Source organism: Pholcus phalangioides, unplaced genomic scaffold (genome assembly GCF_987345545.1).
Source record: "Pholcus phalangioides strain wild (caught in Gottingen) unplaced genomic scaffold, Ppha-v1.0 ptg000008l_1, whole genome shotgun sequence".
Classification (NCBI taxonomy): Eukaryota; Metazoa; Arthropoda; class Arachnida; order Araneae; family Pholcidae; genus Pholcus; species Pholcus phalangioides.
Window position 1 is genome coordinate 46,867,133 of NW_028301601.1, and position 7,278 is coordinate 46,874,410.

Sequence of the window (7,278 nt, forward strand, 5' to 3'; positions counted from 1 at the left end):
GCTGACGTAATACTTGAACGGCCCCGTAGTAAGAAAGGACGGGGAGGGGAGGAAAAAAAACAACTTCCGTTCACTGGGTTGCAATGAAGCTTCGTGATGACGAGAAAAGAGAGACTGAAAAAAAAAAACCAGGGAGAAACTAGAAAGAATTTCTTTTTCATTCGCGCTTCGAAGAGATATCTCGTCCATGATCGTTTTAAGGCGGTTAACAACAAACAAATTTAAAAACCAAACCCAGTAAGTAAAGGGGGTCGATAAATACAAAATATCACATAAACAAAAAGAAATCAATCCCTACAGTTTCTAAAAGACATCAATGCATTAAGACAAACAAAAGGCAACTTTTTCCAACCCCGGAAAGAAAGAAAGGCTTTTCGACCACGTGATCCATCCATCATTGAGGCAGAGAGAGAGAGAGAGAGAGAGAGAACTCTTATTTTTATAAAACATCAACAAGAAGAAGGTTATCTCTTCATGTTATTATTATTATTTTACATCAGTTCCTGGGAGACGTGGCCACAACATTGACGATATAAATGGCTGCGGTGACCTCTAAGTCTTCCTCTTCTTTTTTTTTTTTGTTTTTTAATGTATAGTATAGTAGTATTATTCACGTTGATGACTGGTTTTAAGAGAGAAATGAAAATAACAAAAACGCTCAGTTTAGTTTCTTTTTTTTTTATATGCTAAAGACAATGTCGTTTTTAGCGAAATCCTCATCAAGAGTGTGTTCGGAACTTGAAACTTCCTCGTTTTTTTTTGTTTTTTTTCACTCTTCTAAAAAAGGCTTCTCAATCTTTTATGTTATTACATGTTTTTTTTTGAGTTGAGTTGAGTTGAGTGATTATGTCTGGCGTAAATAGATGTTGCGTTGACCTCTTGTTGCTGCTCGATTTCGATTTTGCTCGTTTTATGGATGGCAGTTGAAATTGGATGAGAGAGCAAATAGTGGAGTCTCGAAAATCAGAGCCGCGAAAGTTAATCCGAGGAAATGAAAAATTTCGAATTTCTCTCTTTCTTTTTTTTTTTACACCTAGAACCCACAACTTCCTTTTTTTTTCTCTCCCTGGAATACTCTACGTCAGCGGTTCTCAACCGGGGGCTCCGCGGTGACTCAAGGAAAATAAAATTAATAAGTAAATTTGATATTTGTGCCGCTGTGGTGGTCGAGTGGTTATAGTTAACGGACTCGCGATGCGAGGATCCGGGTTCGAACCCCACAGTGGTGGTCGGCTGAAGTTGGTTTTCTGTGGTTCCCAACTTCAAGGCGCAAATGCGAGCCGATCTCCCCGTTAAAAAAGTCTCGCCGCCACAGAGAGCAACAGTCCTACAACGATAAATCATTCAATCATAACACTTCACTCATAGTTATAAAAACTGGTGGCAGATGGCAGCACTACACATAACAAGCATTACAGAGAAACAACAAAAAACTTCACGTCAGGTTTCACTACACGTACATTCCCGCATGTACCGATTCGTTGGGGGGTTCCGCGGGCGGGGGGGGGGGTGTTGCAGTAGTAGTAGGTAGGGCCTTCAAGAAATGGCTCGGGGATCCATGATGCTCTTTAGTCAGCCACCTCGTTGGGCAATTTGCCTGTTGTGGCGTTTCATTTGTATATAAATGAAAAAATGAGGCCTGCAGGGTTCCGCCATAAAAATGATATACAAAAAGGGCTCCTCGAGTCAAAAAAGGTTAAGAACCGCTGATCTACGTAGTACGTACGTATTATACAATAATTTCAGTTTGAAAGAGAGTAGGCAGGCCTTCCCCTCCCCCCAACCCTACAATGGGTTACTTTTGCAATGTAATGTTAAACTCTCTTGAATGGACGTAGACCATTTTGACTTTCGGAGGGGTCGTTGAGAAAGAGAAGCAAGTTTGACTTCGCAATGGTTGATAATGACATCGTCCCTTGATTGCTTCCGTAAAATCTCTGGAAAACAGTTGATAGCTATCAGTGTCTCGGCGTCGTTCACCATCAATCCCATCCCCACAACTCTTCTCGATCACTTTCTCATCTCTTTGCATCCGTTTTAACATTCTTCATCTTTTCAACCACATTTTATGTCATCTATATCTTAGGCCAGTATTACACTATAAAAGTTTGGTAAAAGTCCTTTTATGAAACTTGAAAAATGCAGCCAATAAGGTCACCGATTGCATTTACTAGAATGTAACCAACAAAACCTTATTGGTTAGATTTTTCAAGTTTTATAAAAGGGATTTTATCGAACTTTTATAGTGTAATACCGGCCGAGAGAATTAGAAATACAGAAAGAGTATGCTCTCTCTCTCTCTCCCATATATATATATATAGTGCTGCTTTTTTTTGTCAATTTTTTTTAAAGTAAAACCAACATTTAAAGCATTTCGTTTTATTGTTTTTCGAATAATTCGAGTTTTTCGGTAATCCGTGCTGGACTCGGTCCCATCCACACACCTCGGATTATCGAGACTCTACTGTATCTAAATTGGTAGAGTGACCATATGACCGGATTTGTTTGGGATATTGCTGTATTTTTCGTGATATCCCGACCATCTTATAAATGGGACAAATTCTTTTTCCCAGAGATCAAGGAATAAAATAATTTTCCCAACTTATTGATTCTATTATGGTCATTATGTGATTAAGAGAATATAAATATTAATCCCACTAATGGCGTACGCAAGAAGAAGGGATGTTATAGGGTTCATGCACTCCGCCACCACTCCCTGACCCGAGATTTTACTGGTTTTGTTTTTGAAGTAAAAAACGATTACAAAAAATATGAGCCCCTCCTCCTGACAAAATCATGGGTACGCCAATGCGTCTCACATGTCTGTCATGTGCAACTTCTTTTTCCCATAAACTTTTAGCCCCTTCAAGTATAGGCTTTTTGCAATACATTTTGACGATGTGGAGTTCAACTAACAGAGATAAATCTGGAAAATTGGTATTATTGTTAATACGCGGGAACCGAGCAGCAATTAGCGGGAGGTAGGAACAGGTGGAACTAGAGTGCCGAATTCACCTTTTAACTGTTCCTTCTACCAGGGCCGTCTTAAGAGCATCGTGGGCCCCCGGGCCAATTGGTTTTTCTGAGGCCCTACCTTGCAAATTCTAGAAAATTTCAATCGGATCTCATTTTTGTGAGGCCCCTCTTCTCCTGAGGCCCCCGGGCCGTGCCCGGGTGGGCCCATGCGTTAAGACGGCACTGCCTTCTACATCACGCGGGCCGCCAAAATGCGTGCTTGCCCTGGCAGACAAAGTAGCTAGGAAGTATCTGTTCTGGAAGAAAATATTCGCTAAGGAACATCGGGCCAGTGTGTAGTCAGCCTATGCCACTGGTGCTTCATTGCAGCGGAAAGGGAGGAGACAAACACTGGAAGCAAATATTTGCGGATGACTATTGGTCCAAGTTGGACATGAGCGTAGCCCCATCTTTAAGTGTGTTTTATCACTGCTTAAACTTTTTTTCCATGAATTCAGAATCACCCTGTATATGACCCGTATTTAACGGGGCATTTCATTTTTTTTTACCGTAAACTGACCCACCTCTGATTTATTTATAAAATTGTTTTTATCGCAGAAGCCTCTGTGTGGGGGAAAATCCAAAAACTCGGGAATCAACCGTTCATTTTTGATGTAAAATGTCTTAGAAAATCAAAGAGGTTGGTTAAATGCATCCCCACCAACACAGTCCGGGCCGCCCTTACCAGACGCAGAGCCCAATTCTGGAATTACAGAAATAATTCCAGAATTGTTTCTTTCTAAATGAAAAGACATCCAGAATTGATGAAAATTCAGAATTTATGAAAGAAGTTATTGTTACCGTAAATGCGGGGCCCGGTGCTACCGCACCTGTCACGCACTTCTAGGGGGGCCGCCCGGCTCATGGATGTGAGAGTGAGAGTCATGGGTTACTCATAAAAAACCTTTTTCCATTTCGGTAATGGTCGGTCGATACCGAACAAAGGTAATTGCGGGACAACTTGGAAGGATCGTCTTATCATTTTGAGCGATCACACCACAAACAGCCCTGAATATCAATGCCCTCCAACATCAGGGGGGAATCCAAAGTCAGTCTCACACGTACAAGAAACACAAAGTAACAATAGCCAGCAGGGCTATTGGAGAATTACCACAACAAACGCATGGAAAATCACCCACCACAATGTGTTATTTAGGGCAATTTTGTGAAGAGATGTTACGAGGGGTCACGGGACGGACCTCCGTGGGAATTTCACGCTCGGTTGGATATTTGGCCGTCCTTGACAGATGATGGTGGTCATTACATATTCCTTGCACTACTCCTTGCAAGTGAACATTCCTGTTTCATTTACATGGTAATGGGGAGATAAGGTGGTTTATTATGAACGGAATGTTATGACCGTGATATTATAAGAGGACAGCCCCGGAACGGAAACTGATATGCAGTTTTAATCCGCCATGAATGGAAGAAAGAAAGCGCTTGGACTATTATTATGCACGGGACGTTTGATATTGTTTGAAAAGAACTCATGTCCATCCATGTTAGATTGCACACACGTGATTGCCCAAGGTTTTTCTACCTTTGTAAAAGATATAGGTTTTCGGTTTGGATTTGAAATGGCGCTTGGTATCGGCGGGCACTTTCTAATGAAATTGAGAATATGTTAGAAAACGATCTCTCTTTAATGTTCTTTTCTCACTTTCGTTTGTATGATTCTTGTTACAGTTGCCAGATTCCAAAAAATTAAATACGGGACCCGTATTTTTGTCTTGTTATTATAAAGGTAGATGGCGGAAGTTATGGGTGTACAGTGACGCACAGTAGTTGCAATTTTTTTGGAATTCGCCTCCGTTTGCAATAAATGACTTTCTCGTTAGCCCCGTACCATAGTCGTTTTTAGGGGTGTGCGACAGGTTGCGGTCGCACCAAGCCAACACCCACTAGAAAACATCTAGAAAATTCTCTAGTAGGTGTTGACCAAGCACCGCTGTTTGGGAGCCCCCCCGCACTCTTAGGGTAGTAGTTAAATACATTTTAATAGTGAACAAGGTGTCTTAGCTGCAACTGATTTGATTCTGGAGTTTTCATGAAATGAGAAACATTTTTTCATCGATTTCAGAATTAGATTATACTGTATTTTTATCTCACATTTTCATAAATTTTGGAATTAGTTCACTCCGTAATTTTGCATTTTCATTGCCCTCTCAATTCTGACATTTCTTTCTCTCGTTAATTTTGAAAATTGCCTTTGTGGTGCTAGAATATTGTTTCAATTTTTTTTCTTCAATTCATTACTTCTCAGGTAATGAATTGAATATAGTCCTTAAATTTCATTAGTTTGAAAACTTATTCATAAATTTAAAATTTTCTTCAGTTCTGAATTTGTCATTAATTTTTCCGTTGATTTACATTTAATTTCATCCGTATTTTTCAGCAATCCTGTATATTCCCTCTCCCCACAAAATATGCAAAATCGGGGCTAAGGAGCCGGAACTAATTTTCACACCGGGCCCTGCGTCTGATAAGGGTGCCCGATTAATACTACTTGAACGTATACTATGTTTTAAAAAGTCTTTTTATTCGCGAGTTTAGACATTTTTTCTCGGATTTCTAAAAAAATACTGGACGAATCGTTCTGAAATTTTGTCATTTACAGCCGAATCCCGTTGTAGTGAGAAAAATCTCGTTTTAACGAACACTTAATTTCCCAGATAAGTTTACATAGGAACAATGCAAAAGCCTGGAATTCCTTTATAACGAAGTGATTTCTCCGGTCTTCTTGGGATTCGACTGCATACCTTATAAAATTAGTACTCACCATCTCCAGTGAAAATTTAGCCACGAGTGCATTTAGGGCCGACAAAAAATTAAAAAATTTTTTTTTTTTCATCAACCCGGCATCAGAAAAAGCAGCAATTATCTTGCAACTTTAACGAAATATTGCAACTTTGTACAATACTTCTGTGCAGTAAGAATGGCATGTATATTCATAGAAATATAAATGTTTTCTATAAAAAATTAAAATTTTCATTGCATGATTAACATACTGAGTTTTCAACCATTTTTTACGAAACTTACAGAAAACATGCTATACATGAGATGTAGTGTATAGAAATTTGAAATATCAAATCATTATTCAATGAGATGAATATTTTTAGTTAATGGCCATTAATTGCGCATGCGTGAAAAATATAAATTTTGTTTTTCATAATTTGATTGCCAGCCATATAGTGTAATTTATATGAAAATTCCAGCTGAATGCCATGAAAATTCAGAAAGATAAGATATATTGTGTGGGCTGAGATTTCAAAACTTGCTGAAAGTAGCTGAATAATAAGGGATTTTCTAGAAATTGGTATACGATTAATTTCTGTTATTTGATTACTACAGGAATAATCTCACAGCATCATGCAAATGAGCGAAGATGCGTGTCAGATGCATATATGCTATGTAAGAGAAGTGTTTTAGCATAACATGCACGTATGATGCCAAATGAAACAAATTGATGAATTTTCATGAGTTGCACTACACAGGGTCTGGCATTTTATTGGTGAACTGTTGATCCTGCAGGTATAAAATTCCAATTGGAAAAATTTTCCAAATAATGTGTATTCAGATATGTTATCCACGTTTCAAGGGGTTTTGTAGTTAATATAAAAAGTTATTCTTTTCATGTCTCAGTGTGCCCTGATTAGACAGTTTTTGCCCTGCCTCTATTGATGCCAAAAAAAATTCCTTGTTTGTGCAATATTCACCGAAATATTCGAAAAACGAAGGAAAGTTGGGAAAAAAACGCTAAATGCAGAAAGATAATTTTTTTCCCCTTTACCCCTTCTGTATCACAAGGGAAATTGTGAATAAGAAACGACCGCACAACAGCAGATGGTGTGTCTGTAATTACTGGACTTTCAGTACTGGCATTACCTTTAAGATGTTTTTGTGCCAAATGAACAGCAGAACCACATACACACACATTTGGGGCCGCCTCACTCAAATCTTGATAATGCTGGCAAGCATTTGGGTGAAACATTTTTAAGGAATCAAAATACGAGGCCCAAAACAAATGTCCTGGAAATCAAGAGACTTTTCACGACACAGACCTCGAAATATGGAGTGTCTCGCAATGATAACAAGAACCTTTACTTTAAAAAACCAGGAGAAATTGTGCAATGTTCGAAGCATTGGCAAGTCAATGACAAGGTGTCTGACTGTTGTTGCCTAATTATGAGACAACTTCAAGCCCACAAGATTTTATCCCAATTATACCTTTCGTCAAAAGATCTTACAAACGTCATCCTTGGC